Source organism: Muntiacus reevesi, chromosome X (genome assembly GCF_963930625.1).
Source record: "Muntiacus reevesi chromosome X, mMunRee1.1, whole genome shotgun sequence".
Lineage (NCBI taxonomy): Eukaryota > Metazoa > Chordata > Mammalia > Artiodactyla > Cervidae > Muntiacus > Muntiacus reevesi.
In genome coordinates, this window is record NC_089271.1 from 50,961,284 (window position 1) to 50,986,997 (window position 25,714).

The following is a 25,714-nucleotide window of genomic DNA, read 5'->3' on the forward strand; positions in this document are numbered from 1 at the left end:
CATCCTGGAAACCCTCACCTCCACTACCACACGTCCTTCCATTACCATCCGCCAGGCCCCGCCCCAATCGGATCCACTGAGCCAGGGCTGGAAGTTGTCCCCCACAAACACACCTCTTGTGCTCCTTGCACACTCCTAACTACTCACTCCCTGCCTGTGTCTGAGCACCTGAGCGTTGAGCACCCAACTTTACAAACTTTACAGAAGTGTTTTATCTTAAACCCGTGGCCAGAGTAGAACTACTGCTCTTTTCACTCTCACCTACCTACACTACTACAATACACAGTAGTAACCTTCCTCCATCCTAATGACCACCAGCCCCAACCGAAATTAATTCGTGGAGAAGAAAGAAGCAATCTCGTGGGATTTTTCAAGTCTCCCAATCCCAAAGTGCATGTTTCTGCCCTGGCAGTCTGCTGCCCCTCTGCCCGAGTGCTCCTGACTGCACCCAGCCCCTCACCTCTGCCCGGGATCCCATGCCTTGCACCTTCCCAGGGACTTCCAATCTGCAGTTATCACCCCTCTCGCCTGAACCAGCACCTGCTCCCTCTACATCGCAGCATTCCACAACACAGGGGGAAACCCATCCTCTTCTACCACCCTCTTCTGCAGCTACTGGCACATCACCCGTTGCCCTTCAGAACAAAACTGCTTCAAATTCTGCTGAGATATTCTCTACTCAGCCCCCTTCCATGAAGCTTTTCTCACTCACTCTACTGTAACTGGCCTTGCCAAGCCCATCACTGAAATCCATACTTCCTGATCCCGCAGACACTCTTCAGTGCTCATCTTATCCAACATCTCAGGCACATTTGACTCTTGTCTTCTTTATCCCTGTTTTTATATTTCGGGCGTGTGGGGCTTATGTGACACCAAAGTATCCTAACTGTACTTGACAAGGTACACATTCTGCCCTATGCCCACTTTGACCCGGATATTGTATGAGAAGTCTTGGGTCAAATGAAAGACAAGCCAAAGAAAAGAGCATCCCAGTCACAGTGGGGAACGGCCCACAGAGGCAGTGGCAGGCAGAGGTGAGAGGGTTCAAACAAGGGAAGTGTGACAAGAAATGAAGAGGAAGACCAGGGAAAGGAGGATTCCACCCCATTCCCACTTGGGACTCACAGAGGGCACACTGCTCACTGACCCAATGTTGTCTTTGGGCAGATGGGTGGCTGTCGTTTAGGAATTTCGTTTTCTGGAGCTGATCTTGGTGCCTGCTTTGCTGCAGGTGAGATCCAAGGGAGGGCTCTACATCACCTGAGGGAGAAATGTGGAAAGGGACCGAATGCAGATGAAACCTAAGCAGGCGATGGGCTAGGAGACCTTGCAGCTGAGGCTGAGGAGCGGACATCCCTGCCCAGGGACGGGCTGGACGATGAGACCCAGATTCAGAGGGGTCTGCAGATGCCAGCAGAGTGGCTGAGGCTCAGTCAGCCAGGGAGCACTGGATCCACAGCAAGAACAGAGAGACAGAATTGCAAGTTTCACCACCCCCACCCACGGGTGGTGCAGGTCAGCATCAACAGCTGGAGCCAGGAGAGGACAGTCATCTTTCCCTCAGGGACCGCTGAGGCCACTGTGAGGAACAAAGGTGTTATAGACTACCCCTCCCACATTACCGCAAGCCTTGTAAGTGACACATACCCCCCTGCTCCATGGCTGAAAGAAGCAGAGAGAATTTTCACCAGAATAGACTGAGCATTTGTATCTATGGATATTCAGCTGGTTCCTTGCAACCACACTTTCCATGTTAGAAGTAACTTCAGTAGCAGTTTTCTGGTTACTAACCAGTATGAAGGGTGAACACTCATGAGGAAGATCAGATCAGCCAGGGAGAACAAATATACTAAAGTGTCCGTGGATTCTGAGGAGCATACATTGAGACTGTGATCTCAGCAACCCATGCCCCTCCCCGCCAGCACCCTGGCTCTTCCTGTGACCAAGGGTCGCAGAGGCAGAGTGGGGCCCAGAGGGAGAGGAAGGTCTTCCTGGAACTCCAATGCTGCTTTGAAACCACCACTCTCCCTTGACCTCAACGTGAATACTCACCTGTGAAGATCATTCCAATTCTCCATTCTGTCTTCTAGTCAACAGTCCTGATGATTTCTTTGGAACTGGTATCCTGGTCTCTTTGGTTTGGAGAACAGAAAATAGCATACCCTGCAAGCACACAGACCTCTACTTCCAATACGCTGCGTCTTTGATTCCTTTCAAGCCATGCTTCTTGAAAGTACAGACTCCAGGAGCATCCTTATCTGGTTACCTCTTGATTCCTCCTCTGAGTACCCATCCACAGAACATCCCCTTGCTAACTCATCCCAAGAGCTCCGTGGGCCAAACCGTAGTACCCGGTGGTGTATTGGCCACAGACACATTCCTTCTTCAAAAACACTTTCCTTGGTCAGAGTCTCTGACAGAAGCGCATGCTGGCTTTCCTCCTCCCTCTCAGTCCATTACTTCTAAGACTCCCTGTCTGACCATTTACTTTAACCCCCTCCTAAATCTTGGTTTTGCTTTCCTTTGGTTTCCCACATCTGCCCTCTGCTCTTCCATTCTATACGTAATCCTTGGGTGACCACGTAACCCCCCATAGCTTTTACCCATCTGACTTGTTTTCATCCGTTATCCCTCGGTATGCTGATGAATTTTCCTATCACGGGATCTACCTAAGACGTCCCAACGGGGCCCCACTTCCACCACAGGCTGAGACGTATGGGTCATCTGCACTCAGATGTCCCATGAGCACTGCAGACCTGCTAGTAGCCCCAAGCCAATGTTCCTTGGGGTGTCTCATGGATGGAAACGGCCATCCACCCAGTTCCTTCAACCACAATCCTGGGCATGCTGCTGGATGTGATCTTCACCGAGCCATGACTCCCCTGGAGCTGCTCTGGAAGAGGCTGACCCAAGGTCTTCCTGTTGCCATAGGTGGGGATCCGTTCCTCTCAGAGGCCCTCTTCCTACAGACCCACTCTGAAGGTGTCCGGAGCACGGGCCATCACCCTCTGTTTTATCTCCGAGAGAACCTGGCCACTGTAATGCACCTGAGAGGTTGAAAGCCCTGTCTTTAACAGGACGGTGAGTCAGGACACAGCAGTGTAAGCCCATCATTGGGAACATGCCAAAGAATATCCAGAAGAGATTCCTAGAGTAGAAAGTTCCGAGAGGTGGGTCTTAAAGGGAGTGCATCAAACAGGGGATTGCTTAACTGTATTTTTCCCAATAAACATCCTGTTCTTATTTGGTCTTCATGTGAGCATGGGAGTTAGTTTGATAACACAGGAAACAGTTTAAAACGGCAACTGAGCACAGGCAGCAGATATCCTGACAGCCGATCCTTCCATCAACATCAATAGCGAGAATTCTCAGCCAGCTTTAATGTTTGAAGCACTATTCTGATCTCTCGAATGAAGTTATCTCCACAGTGTTTTAGAAATGTATTCGACTAGGCACAAGGGATCCTGACAAGAACTAAAACATACTGAGTTTCACTAACAACAGCAGGGTTTTAACTGTAAAACTTTGGATTCAGGAACACGCAGCAGAGCAAGCACAAGGTCAGTTTTCAAACTAGTATTAATTTGGGCAAGTGGTCCCTTACCTCAGCCTAAGATATCTGTCAGGCATAGCAGGTCTTGATGAAAACCTGCTTTTGCTGTAGAGTGGAGTTGCAAAATTTCCATCTTTGATTTCCTCCTGTAAGAATGGATTCTGTAAGAATGTCTAATGTGTCTCTGTGTTGACTCACAGGCGCCCGTTGTGTGACCACAAGTCAATAGCTCTGGACAGGCTCCCAGAAACCACCCTCCCTCTGAAATTCCACTTAGCTGTTTTCCCATTCTTCTCAAATCACTTGGACCCAGCTTCCGTTTCCCTGGTAACAGATCTCAGCCCTTAGCTCCAACCTCTGGTCACAGGAATACCTACTAGCCTGGTGTGAGGCCCCCTGCCTGAGCTCAGCAACCCAGGAGGGATGCTCAGCAGAGCAGTAACCAAGACACCGGAACTCCATCCATCCTCCTTCTGCCGCCAGGACTGAGGTGCGTTCCCTCCCCTCCATCTGCCTGAGTGTCTGGTAAGGAAGGGGACTTGTAACGTTCCCGCACCTGGGGGGCTTCGGCAGTGGGCGACAGGACCCCGACGTCACCGGTCAGGTTCTTCAGTGGAGACTTCCAAACAGGGTCCCGGAGAAAACTCCCAGCCGATCAGGGAGGGGAGACTGGCACGGGCCTCACTGGGCTGCTGCGCGCAGGCCCAGAGCCAGCCAATCGGAGTGCAGCCCCGCCCGCCAAGCTCCGGATCCTCCCGGACACCCTGACTTCCTGCCCCTGTTGCTGCGGTTCCGCGGACGGTTCGCAGTCCAGGGGTGGTTTGGCGGGACCCCTTCGAGAGATTCCCTTCCTTTCTCTCGTCCTTACGGGCATCTCCCTTATCTTTCGCATCCCCGCCGTCCCGTCCTCTGCACGAAAACCCAGAAGGAACGATGAATTTTTCCCGGGCTTGCTGCGTTTTGGTTTCTGTGGCCTGCAGGTGGCAGTGTTGCTCCACAGTGTCGCCGGGCCGGTTTTTCCTCAGCCCTTCCCGCTTTCATAAAGTGACAGGAGGCCTTTTTTAGCAAGAAGCAGCTGGTATTTTGTTGTTGTTGTTTTTCCTCCGCTTGTGCCGGTTGTCTGATTCAAACTGCATCTGAGCCCTTCAGAGAGCCCGTTGTGAGAACTGTCACCGGACCCATTGACACTTAAAATTACAATAAAATAATATAAGCTGATATATTGAATAATAGTGGATGGAGTGGTCACCGTTGTCTTGCTTCCGATCGTTGAGGAATTCCTGTATGTTTAAAGAGAACTTTATTATGACAGTGAGTTTTGACTTGAAAATCATTCCGTGAAGTGGAAGTGAAAGTGGATCAGACCTGTCTGATTCTTTAAGAACCCTTGGACTGTAGCCTTCCTGGCTCCTCTGCCCATGGGATTCTCCAGGCAAGAATAATGGAGTGGGTTGCCATTTCCTTCTGCAGAGGATCTTCCCAACCCAGCGATTGAATCTGGCTATCCTGTACTGCAGGTTTGCACACTGGCTTGCAGGATACATTCCCCTCCCCAGTGGAAGAGTGAAATAAAATGCTCACTGGGATTGAGGGTAAAACAGCCTGCAATGCTGCGAAAGATTGACGGCAGGAAGAGAAGGGGATTACAGAGGACAAGATGGTTGGATGGCATCACTGACTCAATGGACATGAGTTTGAGCAAGCTCCGGCAGATGGGGAAGGGCAGGGAAGCCTCCTGACGTGCTGCATGCAGTCCATGGGGTCACAAAGAGTCGGGCACGACCGACGGCCTGAAAAACAACAATAACATATTTATTACAATGAGACACTAAATGAAAGGGGGCGGGAAGGGAAACTACATAGAAAACGACTCATCGACTCTATCACAATTATGACACGACAACACATTTAGAACGCAAAGCACCTGGAAGTAATCCGCTCTTGCGGAGTACAAGTTGCTCAGCTCACTGCAAGGTGAGTCAGGAAGGGACTTGAATCCAGAGTCGACTGACAGAGAAGAGGGCAGGGTAGTGACTCAAAAGAACCATCTTGTTGGGGCCAGGTTGGACAGGACCCGGACGTCACGGATCAGGTCCCTCAGTGGAGAGTTCCAAACAGTTTCGGGGAGAAATCTCCCAGCGGACGCAGGCTGGGAGACTGGCACTGTCCTCAATGCTCCCCGGGGCAGGCCCAGAACCAGCCCTCAGCAGCTCCAGAGCTTCCTGGACGCCCTGACTTCTTGCCCGCCTCGCTGTGGTTCTGAGTGCAGGTCGAGCGGAACTCGCGCGGTGCGGGGTGGTTTGCCCGGGCCCTTCCAGAGGTTCTCTTTCTCCGGTCCCCCGGGCCATCCCCCATAAGTTTCCCATCTACGTTGTCCAGTCCTCTGCCCTAAAACCGAGCAGGAAGGATCTGTTTTCTTCCGGGCTTGCTGGCATTTTGGTTTCTGTGGACTGCAGGGGGCAGTGTTGCTCCGAGGAGCTGCCTGCCCGTTCCTCCCCCGCCCTTCGGGGTTGAAAAAAGCCTGTAATAAGCGACGGATTGTTTTTCTGAGCTTGCGCCGGTTGCCTGCTTCGAAGTGCTGAGGAAAAGGATGAGATACATATTAAGCTAACTGAAAAAGTAACAACAAAGAGAAAATATTAAGCAGGTCAAGGGAAAAGTAGCAAATAACAGAAGAGGGCATCCCCATAAGATTATCAGCTCACTTCTCAGCAGAAACGCTGCAGGCCAGAAGGGAGTGGCATGATATATTTAAAGTGGAGAAAGGGAAAAACCTACAGCCAAAAACACTCTACCAAGCAAGGCTCTTCTTTCAGATTCAACAGAGGAATCAAAGACAAGCAAAGGCTCAGAGAATTCAACAGGACCACACCAGATTTACAACAAAGACTAATGTAACGGCTCTAGGCAGAAACAAAATGCCATGACTAGATTCAAGAGAATTATGAATGGGAAAGCTCACCAGTAAAGACAAACACACAGTAAACATGGGAACTCATCCACACACAAATATGATATCAAAACCAACAGTTATGAGAGGATGGGAGTACAAATGCCGGATATTGAAAATGCATTTGAAATTAAGAGACCAGTAAAGTTAAACAAGTATATATACATGTATATATATACTCTTTACTCAGGCATGTCAGACTCTTTGCAACTCCATGGACTCTCCAGGCTCCTCTGTCCATGGAATTTTTCCAAACAGTAATACTGGAGTGGTTTCCACGTCCTCCTCCAGGGGACCTTCGCAACCCAGGAATCAACCCAAAATCTTCTGTATCTCCTTCATTGGCAGAGGGATTTTTTAGCACTGAACCACCTTGGAGATATATATATATACAAACACACATATACACACACGTATATATATACATATACACACATATGTGTATATATATATACACATATATGTATATGTGTATACACACACATATATACACACATATATATACACACACATACACACACACATATGTGTCTATGTGGTGTGTGTATAGACAGCTAGAACAAAAAAACTCATGATAACCAAACATCTACAATAGATATAGACACAAAAAAGAAAAAAGGGATCCATTCACAACACTAAAGATAGTCATCAAGTCACAAAAGGAAGTTTAAAACAAACACCTTTAAAACAAATCCAAAACAATTTTTAAAATGGCAATAAGGACACACATGTCAGTAATTAACTTAAATGTAAATGGATGAAATGCTGCATCCTAAAAAAAAAAGAGATAACGATTAAAAAAAAATGAAGACCCATATATAATACGGTCTGGGCTTCCCTGGTAGCTCAGCTGGTAAAGGATCTGCGAGACCCCAGTTTGATTTCTGCACTGGGAAGATCCCCTGGAGAAGGGATAGGCTACCCATTACAGTATTCTTGGGCTTCCCTGGTGCCTCAGTCTGTGAAGAATCTGCCTGCAATGCAGGAGACGTGGATTCCATCCCTGGGTTGGGAAGATGACCTGGAAGAGGGTGTGGCAAGCCACTTCAGTATTCTTACCTGGAGAATCCCCATAGACAGAGGAGCCTGGTGGGGTGCAGTCAATGGGGTCGCAAAGAGGCAGACACGACTGAGTGACAAAGCACAGCCCAGCACACACAATACTGTCTACAAGAGACCCATTTTCAAATCTAGGTGCACTTACAGACTGAAAGTGAAGGGATGGAAGAAGATTTTCAATGCAAAAGGAAATCTAAAGAAACCTGGAGTAGCAATACTCACATCAGACAAATCAGACTTTAACCACTGTTGCAAGATTCAAGGACACCACATAATGATCAATGGATTATTCTAAGAAGAAGACACAACAATTGTAAATAAATATGCACCCAACATAGGAGCACCTCAATATATAAACAGCCATAAAAGGAGAAAACATCAGCAACACAATAATAGTGGGGGAGTTTAGCACTCCACTTTCATCCATGAAGAACTCATCCAGACAGAAAATCAAGAAGGAAGCACAGCGCCAAAATGACACATTACACCAGATGTACTTAATTGCTATTTCTAGGCCATTCCATCCAAAAGCAGCAGAATATACTTTCTTCTCATGTGCACATAGAACATTCTTTATAGATCATATCTTGAGTCACATATCAAGCCACATAAATTTAAGAAAATTGAAATCATGTCAAGAGTCTTTTCTGATCACAATGCTATGTGTGGGCTTAGAAATAAACTATAAGAAAAAAATGGCAAAAAAATAATACAAACACGGGGAGGATTAAACAATGTGCTCCATAGTGTATGTACCAATTTACATTCCCACCAACAGTGCAAGAGGGTTCCCTTTCTCCACATCCTCTTCGGCATTTATGTTTTGTAGATTTGTTGATGGTGGCCATTCTGACAAGATTGTACTCATTGTACTTTTGAATTGCATTTCACTAATAAACAGCAATGTTGCACATCATTTCATGTATTTGTTGGCCATCTGTATGTCTTCTTTGGAAAAATGTCTGTTTTAGGTCTCCTGCCCATTTCTTGATTGGGTTGTTTATATTTCTGATACGGAGCTGCATGAAATGCTTGTATACTTTTGAGATTAATTCCTTTTCAGTTGCTTCATTTGAAATTGTTTTCTGCCATTCTGAGGGTTGTCTTCTCACCTTGTTTATAGTTTCCTTTGCTGTGTAAAAGTCAGACTCGACTAAGCAACTGAACTGAACTGCACTTGCTGTGTAAAATACTGTAAGAGTAATGAGGTCCCATTTCTTTATTTTTTATTTTATTTCCATTAATGAAAAGAGGATATTGCTAAAATCTTTGTTAGTGTGTTCTGCCGATGTTTTCCTCTAAGAGTTTTATAGTATCTGGTCTTACATTTAGTCTTTAATTCATTTTGAGGTTTCTTTTTCCCCCTGTGATGTTAGTAAGTGTTCTAATTTTTTTTACATGTTACTTTTACATGTTACATGTTACTTTTACATGTTACTGTCTAATTTTCACAGTACCACTTATTGAAGATGGTGTCTTTTCTACATTGTATATTCTTACCTCCTTGGGTATAGATGAGGTGCCTCATAGGTGCAGGGATCTATCTCTGGGCTTCCTACTGTGTTCCATTGGTCTTTCTTTTTGTTTCTGCCTAGAGCTGTTACATTAGTCTTTGTTGTAAAGCTGGTGTAGTCCTGTTGAATTCTGTGAGTCTTTGCTTGTCTTTTGATTCCTCTGTTGAATCTGAAGGAAGAGCCTTGCTTGGTAGAGTGTTTTTGGCTGTAGGTTTTTCCCTTTCTCCACTTTAAATACATCATGCCACTCCCTTCAGGCCTGCAGTTTCTGCTGAGAAGTCAGCTGATAATCTTATGGGGATGCCCTCTTCTGTTATTTGCTACTTTTCCCTTGACCTGCTTAATATTTTCTTTGTTGTTACTTTTTCAGTTAGCTTAATATGTATCTCAGCAGCTTCCTCAGCACTTCGAAGCAGCCAACCAGCGCAAGCGCAGGAAAAAAAAACAAAAAACACAAAAACACAAAAACCTGTCGCCTATTACAGCCTTTTTTCAACCCTGAAGGGCGGGGGAGGAACAGGCAGGCGACTCCTTGGAGCAACACTGCCCCCTGCAGTGCACAGAAACCAAAATGCCAGCAAGCCCGGAGGAAAACCGTTCCTTGCTGCTTGGTTTTCAGGCAGAGGACTGGCCAAAGTAGGTGGGAAATTTATGGGGGATGCCCCTGAGGACCAGACGTGCACAGCGACTGTTTCTGGAGGGAGCATCTAGCACATGTGGAGGAGGCCGGACCCAGAACGCGGAAGGAGCAGGGGCACTCCTCGTTGTGACAAAAGCAACAGCATGTCTTTCCCCACACGTCTCACTTGGACATCTGCATTACCTTCCTAAACTGCTTTACTGAGGTATAATCACATACCACAAATCACACCCACCACTTCCAGGGCAGTGACTTTTAGTACCTTCACACAGTGGTGCAGCCACCACCCCAGTGCAGTTGTGGAACACGGCCAGCCCCACAAAATGGTTCCGCGTACCCATCAGCAGTGGATCCCCAACAGGACCTGCAGGCCCAGGCATCCTCTCTGTATTTGCCCTTTCTGGGCATTTCATATCGACGGACTCCTGCAGGAAGTGGCCTTTTGTGTCTGGGCTCTTTCACTTAGCGTAATGCTTTGCAGGCTCACCCACGTGGCAGCAGAAAGCAGAAGTTCATCACTTTTCATCCATCTATGCTATTCCACCATATGGCGACATACAGAATACTTTGTCTACCACTCTCCAGCTGACAGACTTTTAGGCTGCTCCACTATTTGGAAATTAGAAACAGTGCTGCTGTGAGAGACCTGTAAGGACAAGTATTTGCGTGGACATAGGTTTTGCTTCTCATTTCCCAATGATGTCATTTCTCCTTTTGCACGGTGCACAGGATAGACCCTTCCGGCAGTGTGGAACAGAGGTGGTTGAAGCAGACCTCCTGTCCTTGGTCTGCATCTCAAGCGGCAAGCATTCACTCAGACACTACTAGATGTGACGTGACGAGAGCAGGATGGTTCTCGGGGATGTCCTTCAGCACCACGACGACGATCCCTTCTATCCTGAGTTGGTTGACCGTGTTTATTGATTTAGTTATTTACTTATTTGTCATAAACGGGTCTTGAACTGTGTCAAATGCTTTTTCTTTGTCTGTCAAGATGACAGGTGGTTTCCGTCCTTCCTTATATCAATACGCTGTTTCCCATAACTGAAATTGAGTGTTGGTCCAATACTGCAATCCTGGGAAAAATCTTGCACAGCCCTTCGCAAAATGTTTCTCTATTTGGTTTGCTGATACTGTGTTGAGGGTGTATGCATCGCTATTCATGATAGATATGGATCTGTAGCTTTCTGGTGATGTCAAGTCTGGCTTTGGTACCAGGCTAATACTGTGCTTATAGGATGAATGAGGAAATGTTCCCTCCTCCCTCTTGTCTATTCAGGAAGAATCTGTGAAGGATGGGTGCTAGTTCTTCTTCAAACATTTGATAGATTTCACTGATGAAACCAGGAGGCCCAGGACTTCCCTTTGTGGGAAGGTCTTTAAATGAATGGTTCAATATCATTGCTTGCCACAGGTACATTCAGATTTGTTATTTGGCCACTGCATTTAAAGCCAACTCCCATCCAGTATTCTCTGGCCTGCTGGTTCCTATGGCTCGGTCTCTGGCCTAGGATTTGACGGGCTACACATCTCTGCACATCACAGGATTCTGGCTCCTACTCTGTAACTGAGGAGAGTATGCTGTCTCAGAAGTGACCCCCAGACCACGAACACCCAATAGGCAGGTTGGGGACACAGACTTTGAGGTGGGAAGAGGGTGGCACTGGTGATATCCTCATTTACAGCCGCCCATCCACCCTCCGGGTGCCCTCTTGCAGTCTGTGGGTAATTCTGCAGTTGGGATTGGCACAGCAAGGACCCAGAGTACCCTGTCCCCTCCCCCACCATGTTCACTTCATCTACCCTGATCCTCCTCACTCCTCTCATCTCCTAGCAACGCAGCCTCACAGGGGATCCGTGACGTACTCACCACCACATCTAAGGGTGTCAGATCTCCTCTCTGCTTAATGACTCAACTCTCAAGGGCAGGGACTGGCCATGCAATTCCTCCTCACCTCCCCGTCTCAACAGCCAGCCTGGCATGGCATGGAGGGGATGTAACATCAACAGTGAAAACCTTCGTGACTGGCTAAAGTGAGAGACTGTGGATGGCGGGATCGACCTGGGTTGGCTGCTGGAGTGAGCCCATCGCATCCCACCCTGGGGAACATGTGCCGGGTGGGGATGACCATCCCTGCCCCAGTGCATTGTGGCTAGCATCAATAAGGTACTAGGACGTACCTTATCCAGACTTGCTGTGCCAGCAGCTGTGGACGGGCATTGAAGTCACCGGGTCTTCTCACTTCACCCCAGCCTTTACGGAGGGTACAGTTGGGGACGCTCTGTCAGAAATAAACCTGCGCTCATATGGCCTATTAGTCTATGACAAAGGAGCCAAGAACATTCATCATGGAAAATGCTGTCTCTTTAATAAATGGTTATGGGAAAACTTGGACCCCTTTCTTACACAACATTCAAAACTCAACAACAACTACAGAAGATTCAAGATGAAATTGTTAGATCTTAAACCATAAAGCTCCTAGAAGAAGACGTAGCCAGGACACTATTTGACACAGGTCTTAGCAATAGTTTTATTGACATGTCTCCTCAGGCAAGAGCAACAAAAGCAAAAATAAACAAATGGGAGTTCATAAAACTAAAAAGCTTTTACAGAGCAAGGGAAACCGTCAACAAAAGAAAAAGGCAACCTGCTGAGTGGGAGAAGATATGAGCAAGTGATACACACCCGAAAAGAGGTAGATATCCAAAACAGCTAAAGGACTCATAGGATGTATTGGGGAAAACACCCAAAACCTGATTTTAAAACGGGGCAAAGCAGTGAATAGACATTTCTGCAAAGAGGTACAGATGGCTAATAGACATATGAAGAGATGCTCAACATCTCCTCATCGGGGATTAGAAAATCAAGACCACAGTGAAGTACTTCCTCATACCTGTCAAGTAGCTATTATCAACAAGACAACAAGTAAGAAATGTTGGCGAGGATGTAGAGAAAAGGAAACCCTCATGCGGTGTTGGTGGAAATGTATATTGGTGCAGCCGCCAAGGAGACAATGAGGGTTTCCTCAAAAACTGAAAACCAGAACTACCATATGATCCAGCAGTTCCACTTCTCGGTATTTTTCTCAAGAATAGAAGAAACACTAGTCACAAAAGATATATGTGCTCCTCTGTCCACTGCAGCGCTATTTACAGCCAAGAGGATCCAAGATCTGGAAAGAACCTAAGTGCCCATCGATACATGAGTCAAAAAGGAAGAAATGGTGTACACACACACACACACACATAGTGGAATATTACTTAGCAATTAAAAAAAGAATGAAATCTTGTCATTGTCGAGAACATGAATGGACCTAGAGGGTATGATGCCAAGTGAAACTAGGCACACAGAGAGAAAGACAAATTCCACACAGTTTTATTTATATGTGGAACCTCAGAAATAAGTAAGAGAGCATGGGAAATGAGACAGAAATAGAGTCAGAGACACAGAGAACAAACTGGTGGTTACCAGAGGAGGAAGGAGTAGGGAGATGTGCAAAACAGGGAAGGGGTAAGGAGATACAAACTTCCAGTTATAAAATAAGTCATGGGAATGGAATGTACATACAGGGAATATAGTCAATAATCTTATAATAAATCTCTGTGGTGGCACATGGGAACCAAACTTATCATGGCAATTCATTTCATAATGTTTAAAAATATGGAATCACTTTGTTGTGCACTTGAAACAAATATAATATTTTATATCCACTTTGGGCCTCCCCAGTGGCTCAACGGTAAAGCATCCTCCTGCATTGCTAGAGCTGCAGGAGGTGTGGGTTGGATTCCTGGGTCGGGAAGATCCCCTGGAGGAGGGCATGGCAACCCACTCGAGTATTCTTGCCTGGAGAATCCCATGGACAGAGGAGCCTGGTGGGCTACAGTCATGTGGTCGCAAAGAGTTGGACACGACTGATGTGACTTGGCATGCACGCATGCATGGCAACTTTACTGAAGAAATAAAGAGTGGGGGCTCTGAATGGAGGATGCCGAGGTTTGTGGGTCACTTTTCCTCTGGCGGCCTATATGACTCTGAGCAATCCTACTGACTTCTCTGTCCTCTGCTTTCTCACCTCATCAACTAGGACTGAAATCTTCCAAAATGACGGGTCGTTGAAGGAGGATTAAATAAGGTGACAGAAAGAAATACAATGAATGTGGTCTGATACCTGGTAAAGGATGAACAACCTTGAAATGCCATGTTCGCCCTGCTAAACGTGCCCACACTGACTAAATTCACGCCTCTGAGTTTCAAGAAGAAAAGCTCCCTTGGGAGACAAGTCCTGCAAGATGGGTTGAGCTCTGAAGCTCTCTGATGAGATCACAAGTTCAGACTCCAATAAATGTACCTGTTCTCAAGCGCCGCTGTCTGCAGAAGACTCGTGGATTTCTGCAGAAATACAGCTCTGGGGGCTAGCTGAGAGCACAGACTGACTCACAGACAACAGAATTCATTTTCACTTCGGAAGAATCTCACGGGCACTTGCTGGCTACACCACATTGGGCTCTGAGTGTGGGGAGGAAAAGAAGATTTCATCACTCATGTCTCCTGTAACGAAAAGGGAAGCTATTTGTTATTAGGGGAAAGATGTTCGTGAATGACAGATCCGAGAAAGGTCTTATATTCAGAATATGTAAGGAATCTTAAAATTGCAAAGGACAAAATCCTTTGTGGAGGAGGACAGATCCTTGTGCCAGGGATTGGGGTGTGGGAGAGGAAACCAGAGAGGGGCAGCAGCTGGGCGTTTTTGGGGTGACGGACGTGGCCTGTGTCCTGGTCGTGGTGGTGATCACTGCAAGCTCTCGGTGTATCAGAGCCCAGAGAACTGCACACCCAAGGACAAGCAGGCCAGGAATTCCCTGGTGGTCCAGTGGTTAATCATGTGCCTGCAATATGGTAAAGTAATTCGCCTCCAACTAAAATAAATAAATGAAAAAATTTAAAAACTAAAAAAAAGAATGTGCCTGCCATATAAAATTAACACACAAAAATCCCTTACATTCCTATAAACTCATAGAGAAAAATCAGAAAGAGTACTTAAGGAAACAATCCCATTCACCATTGCAATGAAAAGAATAAAATACTTAGGAATAAATGTACATTAAAAAATAAGAGACCTGTATACAGAAAACTGTAAAAAAAAAAAAAAACTGATGAAAGCAATCAAAGTTGACACAGAGAGATGGAAAAATGTACCATGTTCTTGGATTGGAAGAATCAGTATAGGGAAAATGACTCTACTACCCAAAGCAATCTGTAGATTCATCACAATCCCGATCAGACTATCAAAGGTACTTTTCACACAACTAGAACAAATAATTTCTCAGTTTGTATGGAAACACTAAAGACTCTGAATACGCAAAGCAATCTTGAGAAAGAAGAATGGAACTGGAGGAATCAACTTTTCTTCTTCAGTCTATACTTCAGTCTATACTACAGACTATATTACAAACCTACAATCATCAAGACAGTCATCAAGACAGTATGGCAGAAAGACAGAAATATAGATCAATATAGATCAATGGAACAAAATAAGAGAACCCAGAGATAAATCCACACACCTATGCACAGGTTATCTTTGACAAAGGAGGCACAAATATACAATGGCATAAACAAAGTCTCTTCAACACGTGATGCTGGGGAAAATGGTCAACTACGTGTAAAAGAATGAAACTGGAACACTTTGTAACAACACACACAAAATAAACTCAAAATGGATTAAAGATCTAAATGTAAGACCAAAAACTCTAAAACTCTTAAGAGGAAACCAAAGGCAGAATGTCAGGATGCATTTAACAGGAGGCTTCCGTTGTGCTGTTTTGGATCTGTCAGGAAACTTTTGGAGAGACACGTCTTTCCTGGGGCTAGGGAATCCAGGTATTTCCTTTCTTAGTTTCCCATTATGGTGATAAGTACCCTCTTCTCTCTTTAATAGGGATCACCTTGTGTTTTGTAAGTCTTTATTTTAATCTTTATCTTTGCTGAGAATAACTACCTTGTAAGACAGTATATATGTCCATGCCATGTTGATTAAAACACCTTTGCTCCATCAGAGCTTTGGTCCCTGTGTCTGTCTTTCTTTCCTTCTTTCTCTCTCTATCTCTCTATTTCTGGCTGATTCCCTGGAGCGCAGAAGCCAGCTGCATAACCCAGGAACTATTAGCCTCTTTCCTTCTTTCACTCTCTCACTGTCAACTCGGGACCACCAGGTTGTGGTCCATTAAAGGACCAACAGCAGAACACTCTCTGACATAAATCACAGCAAGATCCTCTATGGCCCACCTCCCAGAATAATGGAAATAAAAACACAAACAAACAAAAGGGACCAAATTTAACTTAAATGCTTTTGCACAGTGAAGGAAACTATAAGCAAGGTGAAAAGACAGCCCTCAGAATGGGAGAAAATAATAGGAAATGAAACAAATGACAAAGAATGAATCTCCAAAATATACAAGCAGCCCATGCAGCTCAATACCACAAAAACGAACCACCCCATAAAAAGTGGGCAGGAGATCTAAACACACATTTCTCCAAAGACTTAGAGATGGCTACGAAACACATGAAGAGATGCTCAACATCACTCATTATTAGAAAACTGCAAATCAAAACCACAATGAGGTATCATCTCACACAGGTCAGAATGGCCATCATCAAAAAGTCTACAAACAATAAATGCTGGAGATGGTGTGGAGAAAAGGGAACCTTCTTCCACTCTTGGTGGGAACGCAAACTGGTACAGCCACTATGGAGAACAGAGTGGCGATTCCTTAAAACACTGGGAACAGAACTGCCACACGACTGAGAAATCCCACTGCTGGGCATACACCTCGAGGAAACCAGAAGTGAACAGAAACATGTAGCCCAATGTTCCCTGCAGCACGATTTACAACACCTCGGACATGGAGGGAACCTAGACGTCCATCGGCAGATGAATGGATGAGGAAGTTGTGGTGCGTATACACAATGGAATATTACTCAGCTATAAAAAGGAAGACATTTGAATCAGTGCTAATGAGGTGGATGAACCTGGAGCCTGTTATACAGAGAGAAGTCAGTCAGAAAGAGAAAGACAACACTTCTATTAATGCATATTTAAGGAACTTAGAAAGGCGGTAGCAACGATTCTACATGCAGGGAAGCAACGGAGACAGAGACGTACAGAACATACTTTTCGACTCGGGGAGAGAAGGCGAGGGTGGGATGATTTGAGAGAAGAGCAGTGAAATATATACGTTCCCATATGTAAAACAGATGACCAGTGCAAGTTCAATGCATGAAGCAGGGCACCCAAAGCCAGTGCTCTGGGACAACCCAGAGGGATAGGGTGGGGAGGGAGGTGGGACGGGGGTTCAGGAGGGGAGGACACATGTTTACCTGCGGCTGATTCATGATGATATACGGCAAAAGACATCACAATATGGTATAGTAATTATTTTCCGATTAAAATAATGATTAAAAAAATAAAACAGAACCCACCTGCCAATGCAACGGGGCAGGCGTTCGGTCCCTAGTTCAGGAAGATTCCACGTGTCCCAGGACAACTAAGACTGTGGGTAACTACTGAACCCACCTGCGTCGACTTCTGAAGCCCTTCGAGCCTACAGTCCATGCTCCGCAAAAAGAGAAATCTCTGAAATGAGAAGCGCATGCACCGCCACTAGAGAGTAGTCCTCCTTCTTCACAACTAGAGAAAGCCTCGTGCAGCAACAAAGACTCGGTGCAGCCACCAATAACTAGATAAACAATAAGAAAGAAAACCGGGCCAATCTTACTGTATGTTCATTTGAAAAATCCAATGGTAGGTACCAAAGTAGGTGCATCCCTCTAGATTCTTTGAATGATCATGTCTTGGGTGAAGCTAATAAAAAACACATCACAGGCTATATTAAAATTTTAGATCAGCTTCCCAGGCACTGCTCTTTTCTAAAGAGCTACTTTTCTCAGAGAACTGTTACTTAGGAAATTTAGTCACCGGAACTGGGGCCTCCACCACATTCAAGGACAGAAAGCAAATAACATTAGGAAGACACTGTTCAAATCCATGAGTTTATGAGTTGCCTGTGACCACAGGCTAGAATGAACACTCATCCCAGAGTCTCCTCACATTTCAGGAACTGAAACCTGTATTTCAACCACTTAGTTCAGTTTTTTAAGGCCACTGCTACCCCCTTAAACAAACATTTGTTGTGAAATACGTGGAAAATGACCTTAACCCAATTCACTGCCAACCTTCTGTCACATGTCACAAGGAGTCTGTCATGATATTTCCTCACCTAGAAAGCCAATTCTCAGATAAAGAAAAGAATTCACACACACACACCCCTTCTGAAGAAATACTGAGATTTTAGAAACTGACCCACAACTAACCCATGGTTCATCATTCTTTTCTCTCGTCTCCCTCCATCCACTCTGAGAAATGAATATTTGGCCATGCTGTCTGATTTACCACCAAGTTGCTCATACCACACACAGGATGTTGTTACAAGTGAGCCTAAACAAGGCATTGATACCAGCCAGCCCTACTGAAGTCGGCTACCTGGGGGCAGGGAGGTGGCCGGGGCAATAAAGTCATCATCTCATTTCCTTCATCACCCTACCCCATTTCATTCCCTGCAGTCACTTGGCCCAAACGAATAAAGATCTCGCACCAAATCGCTGCTTAAATGACCACTGCCTCAAGTTTCCTTCGTTATGTCACAAGGCTTCTGAGGCCAGGGAACAGATTTGACCTGAGATGAGTAAAGCTAGAGAGACAGCCCATTGGCCAGAGATTCTGTTTGGGAGGTGATATCTCTCAGTATACTCTTTACGACCCCATGGACCAAGGCCCTCCAGGCTCCTCGGTTCAGGGATTTCTCCAGGCGAGAATAGTGACGTGGATTGCCATGCCCTCCTCCAGGGAACCTTCCCGACCCAGGGATTGAACCCAGGTGTCCTAATTCCCCTGCATTGCAGACAGATTCTCTACCACTGAGCCGCTGGGGAAACCCATGACGAACCTAGACCACATATTTAAAAGCAGAGACGTCACTTTGCTGACAAAGGTCTGCAGAGTCAAAATGATGGTTTTTCCAGTAGTTGTGTACAGATGTGTGAGTTGGATCATTAGGAAGGCTGAGTGATGCATTCGAATTGTGGTACTAGAGAGATGACCCTTTAGAATCCCTCGGACACTAAGGAGAACTACTCTGCCCATCCTAAAGGAAATGAATACTGAATACTCTGAATACTCACTGGAAGGACTGATGCTGAAGCTGCAATACTTTGGCCACCTGATGAGAATAGCTGACTCATTGGAAAACACCCTAGTGCTGGAAAAGATCGAAGGCAGGAGGAGAAGGGGGAGACAGAGGGTGAGATGGTTAGATAGCATCACCAACACATGGACATTAATATGATCAAACTCAGGGAGATAGTGTACGACAGAGGAGCCTGGCGTGCTGCAGGCCATGGGCTCGTTAATAGCCAGACACGACTGACTGACTGAACCACGACTTCCACCTTCCCTTTGAACTTCCCTAAGGTGCCACCACCCCACACTCAGGGGGGCTAAGAAGCTTTCTGTGTGTGTCAGTGGTGAAGGCTGAGACTTAATGTCTTCACACACTCAGCACCCCTGCTTAGGGTTGATGGCGGGTCCTTAACGCTCATTACTCCCTCCCAGAGCTCAGACCAGGGAGCCTCCTCACAACAGTCATGGAGCACATACCCTGCTACAGAAATGGGAGTTGTAGGTCTTTACCCCTCTCAATGTGATTTCTTCCTTTACACTCACTTCCACATTTCTTTCGTGAGTCACCGAATCCAACCCTGCTCATCCCCAACTGGTCCCTCTAAGAAGCTGTACCTGCATCTCTAGCCCATCTCTAGCACCACATGCACAGGGAGGGTGCATGTACGCCCTGCGCCATGTATCTTCTTTCTCCTTTCTCTTCGGAATCTGTCGACTCCCAGGTATCACAAAAGGGCTCCAGATCGCCCACAAAGGGGGCGGTGCTGCAGGGGAGGCTGTGACTCTCATCCACAGCCTGGGTCAAAGCAGGACTGTGTTACAAGTGCCATAAGCTGCCCCACTGCATCATGAGAGCCAAAAGATCCAAGGTCTGAAAGTGCTAACACAGACATTTCCGTGGACAGAACACCAGTGTCTTCCTTGGCACCTGTGAGCTGTTTCCTGGTTTGGGCCTACGGCGTCACTGACCTTTTTCACAACGCTTGCAGGCTTAGCTAGTCTTCCATCAGGACCTCTCTACTCCCCACAGACCCCCACCTGCCGTACCAAAGACATCACTACTGAGATCAGTGCGCTGATTGGGTTATCACTTGGCAGGGATACCAACACAAATTTTTATGCTGAAACCTCAAGACACCTGAGAATGAGTCTTCAGAAAGTTCATTTTTCAATTATAATAGAAAAACTGCCTATGTAACAATGAAGATACAACAAATTACAATACTAATAAAACGTTACTTGAAAATTATCTAGAATGTCACACTTCAGAGAAAAAAACTTAGTATGTGGTCTATTGCCTTACAGGTTTTGATCTCTGCATTTAATTAAATTACCAGATGGGGGAGGTAATGTCTTCATGATATTGTATCTGTTGCTCTGTCTGTGCATCATTATATTCTGCTATGGTTATGCTACTTTCCATAATGATGAGGGTGCTCCACTAATGTTGGTCAGAGGAATCACTGTTTAGACCTCGGTATGGTCCAGGAACTGTTCTCTGTGATGTGTGCATTGTGACATGACACCGCATGGTCTTTCACGCACTCAGGAGACACTGTCTTCAATCCATACTCAGATCCATAGTAATGTTTCAGGAGGATGGACATGTTGATCTGCCTTTTGATCCAGAGTACACCAGACACTGCACTGTATTCCAGATTGGGGGTCAGATCCCACACCTGGCTGTTTCTCTCTGGCCTGGGCACCAATCTGACTCAGCTCTTGCCAGCTAGGTGACTTTGTGCAGATGCATTCACCCGTTAACATCTACGTGTCTCTGCTCCTCAGCTGACAAAAGGGATGATAGCATTACAGATGCTTACCTCACAGGGTTGCTAAGAGTACTCAAAGACTTCATTATGCGTATATGTACGGAGAGCTACGCCCGGTGCAGAAGGGGAGCACTTCTTCCTGTGTCTCTTCACATCTGTTTCCTCTTGTACTAGCAGCCCCCTGTCCCTGCCCCCACGCGTTCACCTCCCCCACCCCTACTCTGTTCTCTCTCCCCTGTGTCCCTGTCCTCAGAGTCTCTATCCCAAAACACAGCTGAACATCTCACAATTTACCCCAGAAAATATCCATACCATCACCCTTGGATTAAACAATCATGAATATTAGCAGAAAAAATAAACATAATAAACGGGCAGTGTAAAGACTACAGAAGAAATAAAGCATTACTGATGAACGTCTGACTGCTAATATTTTCATATCGTAATCAGATAAAGATCTTCAGAATTTGATATACGAGAATTAGATTTCATAAACAATGGCAGATAAGGTAATGCAATATGGTTCCTTAAATAAGACCTAACAAAATGGGGGCACATGGTGCCTTCACGGGTTGAGAAATTCAATATAATTAGGATGTCAGTAGTCCCCATACACATCCATCAGCTTCATACAATTCCAGTCAGAAATTCCAGCAGGACTTTTTTGTACATATAGACGAATTGATGATAAAATTTCTGTGGTAAGCCAAATGATCTAGAATAGATAATGATTCTGAAATACAACATTGGAGGCGTAACACTAACCTGAAGTTTACTTTGCAGCTTCAACCAAAAGTTGTAAGCAACTATGTGTCTATGAAGGGATGAATGGATATAGAAAACGTGGTGACACCAGTCAGAACGGCCACCATCAAAAAGTCTACAAACAACAAATGCTGGTTATGGTGTGGAGGAAGGGCAACCCTCTTACACAGTGGGTGGGAATGCAAACGGGTATACCTACTATGGAGAATAGTGTGGGATTCCTTTAAAAACTGGGAATACACCTGCCATGTGACCCAGCAATCCCAATGCTGGGTATACACCCCTGGGAAACCAGAAGTGAAACAGACACATGTACCCCAATGTTCACCGCAGCACGGTTTACAATAGCTAGGACATGGAAGCAACCTAGATGCCCACTGGCACACAAACGGAGAAGGACGTTGTGGTACATATACAATGGAATATTACTCAAGTATAAAAAGGAATGCACTTGAGTCAGTTCTAATGAGGTGGATGAACCTGGAGCCTATGATACAGAGTGAAGTAAGTCAGAAAGAGAAACAGAAATATTGTGCATTAACACTTACATATGGAATTTAGAAAGACACTACCAATGACCGTACATGCAGGGCAGCAAAAGAGACAGTGTTACGCACCATGCATGAAGCAGGGCACTCAAAGCCGGTACCCTGCAACAACCCAGACGGACAGGGTGGGGAGGGAGGTGGGAGGGGGGTTCAGGATGGGGGCACACATGAAGGCCTATGGCCAATTCATGTTGATGTATGACAAAAACATCACAATATTGTAAAGGAATTATCATTTAATTAAACAAAATTTGAAAAGAGAAAATCTGAGATATACAATGGAATATTATTCAGTCACAAAGAAGAAAATTCTGCCTTTTGCAACAACATGAATGGACTTCAAAGGCTTTATGCTAAGTGAAATAAGTGAAAGAGAGAAAGACATACATTGTAAGCTCTCACTTATATGCAGAACCTAAAAAAGTCAAACTTACAGAAATTTCCAAGAGTTTAGGATGGTGGTTCCTGGGCCTGCACAAAATATTGAATACAGGGTACAAACTTCCAGGTATGAGATGAATAATTTGCGCGGATCCAATGTATAGCATGGTGAGTATAATTCACAAAACTGTGTAATACAGTGAAAGCTAAGAGGGTAGATCTGAGATGTTATTTCCTCAACAATTTTTAAAAAGGATTATGTGAGGGGATAGAGTGCCAACCCTGCTGTAGTAATCGTTTTCCCAAATATGTGTGTATCAAATCATCACACTGGCATCTTAAACTTACAGGTTATATGTCAATAATACCTCAAAGAAGGTGGAAAATATAAGAGAGTCCTAAGTGTGTCTGGTGGGAGAGCCTTCAAGCTGTATTCTGTGTCCCTCTGACATCTCCACATCATTCTTGAACTTTGCCTTGTGACTGACATGACAAGGTAAACCAGGCTCATTCCCTTTCCTTCCTCAGTGTGGGAACCCATCATTTAGTGGAGAAAGGTGTTCAGAAGCTAGGATCTGGGGATTGGTGTAACTGTTGCCATTGGAATGTTGCTGTTTTCAGTAACGTGGGAATATATGTGTGTACACAATCACACACACATACACATAGACACACATCTACAATTATATATCAGTCTACCCACATATGCACACCTATCGAATACAAGAAGTTTGCGTGGAGACCTTTAATTCCAGTAGAATTCCTGAGAATTTGTTCTAGTTGACTTCCTTTCCATACTGGAAATTCCCTTTTCCAAAAATGAAAGACGTGGCTCTCGGCATTCTTATGTATTTGCTGAGTTGATGAATCCCAATGCATATAAGTGATCCCTCCTCCACAAAAGGGTCCTCCTCACAATCTATGCAGAACCATCCCTTGTCCTTGACTTCCACACCTCACTCAACCTTGAATCCAGGAAGCAGTTAGCCTCCTTCCCACCCAATCCCTAGGGATATCCTTCTTTCCACCTTGGGCTCTGACTCTCCAGGCAGGGATGGCCCTTTAGACATACACATGCCTTGCCTGGCAACATCTAACGGCTTTAGGACTGACTTGCTCAGGCACAAAAAAGGGAAGAGAAAGAAAGGGTAGGGACAGAAAAAGGTGAGTATGTCCTAATACAGTCAGCCAATCAACAAGAACTGCGCCAAACCCAAGCAATGTGATGAAGCCAGTCATTTCTGCTTTTTTTTTCTCACTGTTCTCCAACTTCCCTTCCTGCCTCTGTCCTTTGCCCCAGTTCCTTTTTCCTTCTTAAGTCCTGCCCTCCATCAAGAGTGCCAATGTTACGAGGCATGATTCCCACATTAAAACTGGTCTCTGTTGCTTGGCTGACATTCAGTGTGACATCCCTGCAGCTGGGACACTCAAACTCTCTCTTTCTCATGATGGACCAGAAGGTTTTACTCCTATTTCAGGGATAGGAAGGAGAGAAGGGGCAGGGCACACGTTGGAGCCCTCAGTCCTTCATCTGTGAAATGCGGATGATCACAAATTGTGAGAGAAACAGAGACAGCAACAACCAGACCCCTTTCAATGAGTGCTACATGCCAAACCAAGTGCATCACAGGACTCCTTGACATTCAGGAGCACGCCAAGTAGATTTCCATGCCAGGACAGTTGCATTTGTTGTTCCGTCTGCCTGGAATGCTCTTCCCTTAGATAACCCCATAGCCTGCTACCTCACTTCCTCCAGATCTCTGCTTAGTTGCCTTCTTTCAAGGAGACTTTCCTTCCTTACCTTGAATAAAATAATTACATCATACCTACATATACCCTTTCCCCTGATCTAGTATTATCTTTCTTCATAGTGCCTGCCACCCTTGATTTATTTACTGACCACCAAGTCTTTCAAAGGAGAGACTTGGTCAGTTCTGTCCTCTCACAAACTCCTCCAACAGTGCTCAGGTATATGGCAGGGGCTCAGAAAACAGTTGCTGAAGGAGAGTCTGGAGCCAGGCAACACGCATTGCTAACATGCACAGGTACCCTCCAAGACTCGCACTGGCCCCATTGTAATAATTATGAACAACCTGAGATTCCAGGAGACAACTGATACACTCAACAACACACAGTCAGCATGTCAGGTTCCAGGCCTCAGAATCATATCTGCCAGCTTCCAAATCCTCAGTTCCTGGACAGAGACCTCACAGCCAAGAACATAAGAGGTTTTATTTCTTACACAGAGACTCCAGACAGCTCAGACTGATACCCAGAGACACCAAAAAGAGCTCACTGAATCTCTGCACAGAGAGCACACAACTCCTCTCAGACCCTCAAACACAACTGAGACCATCACCATACACGCTGTGACAAAGACCCTCCAAACAGGCCAAAGTCTTCAAGATAGAAAGAAATGAGAACTGCACAGATACTTCACACCATGGAGACTGACTCCCAAACCACTCGACACTTACCAAGCTAAGACAAAAACCCTAAACGCAAGACAGAACATTTAATATCTCAAGAACATCATATAACGTCTAGATAAAGTTCCCAGACAAATGGAAAACCTGCACCCTGTGCACAGATCCCCAAGCAGCTGAGACTTCACACCTTTAGACAAACCCATCCTTAAAGCAGCTCAGAGACATCACAACTTGGGACCAGAATCAAAAACACAGAGATCTCACAATCTCAGGTGCACATGCCTACACAGAGTTCTAACATCCAGGGACTGAAAGGCCAGAAAGCTCCAAGAGTGCACACCCCGGAATACAGGCACACACATCCTAGGGGCTTTGTACTATGGCTCACAAAATCCACTCAGATCAAAGATCCCATCACTCATGATCCCGCCCAAAGGCTCAAGGAGATCAAAGGCACCCAAACAGGACCCGTGTTGTCACACGCAGCGATACACGAGCCCAGACTCCCTGGCACAAGTTAGTCTCCAGGGAGAGACAGCTAACTCAGAGACCTCTCCCTGGACATGAATTGCATGCATTTGTGCGAATATCCGTGCGCTGCCACACAATCCAGACTGAGCGAGAGCTAAACAAGACGAAATGCCGTCACCACGCACAGCCAGCGACTGCTCCAAACCTCGCCACTATCCAGGGCAGCTATTCGACCCCGTCGGGAAAAGCAATACAACTCGGAGAAAAACTATGCTCTAAAAAGCCGCGAACGGCAACAAGCCTCTCGTCCTCAGGTCCAGCTCTGCCATCCCAGTGCCTATAACAGCCAGCCAGCCAACTGGAACTGGGCGGGAGACGAAGCAGGGCGGGACTCGCGGGACT

General features: G+C 45.7%; 1 long non-coding RNA gene across 4 annotated transcripts; it reads right to left on the reverse strand.

The window, feature by feature from the left end:
* LOC136153862 (uncharacterized) lies at positions 1–25,710 on the reverse strand. 4 transcript variants are annotated; one of them, XR_010660444.1, is made up of 8 exons: positions 25,614–25,710; positions 18,952–19,028; positions 17,194–17,347; positions 5,478–6,160; positions 5,135–5,343; positions 3,605–4,833; positions 2,053–2,163; positions 1–1,260 (listed from the first exon to the last, which is right to left on the reverse strand). It is a non-coding gene; the product is annotated as an uncharacterized lncRNA (long non-coding RNA). The 4 variants fall into 4 exon arrangements; XR_010660443.1 differs by having other exon boundaries at positions 5,478–6,164; XR_010660446.1 differs by lacking the exon at positions 5,478–6,160 and adding an exon at positions 11,898–11,998.
* Between the last annotated feature and the right edge of the window lie 4 nt (positions 25,711–25,714).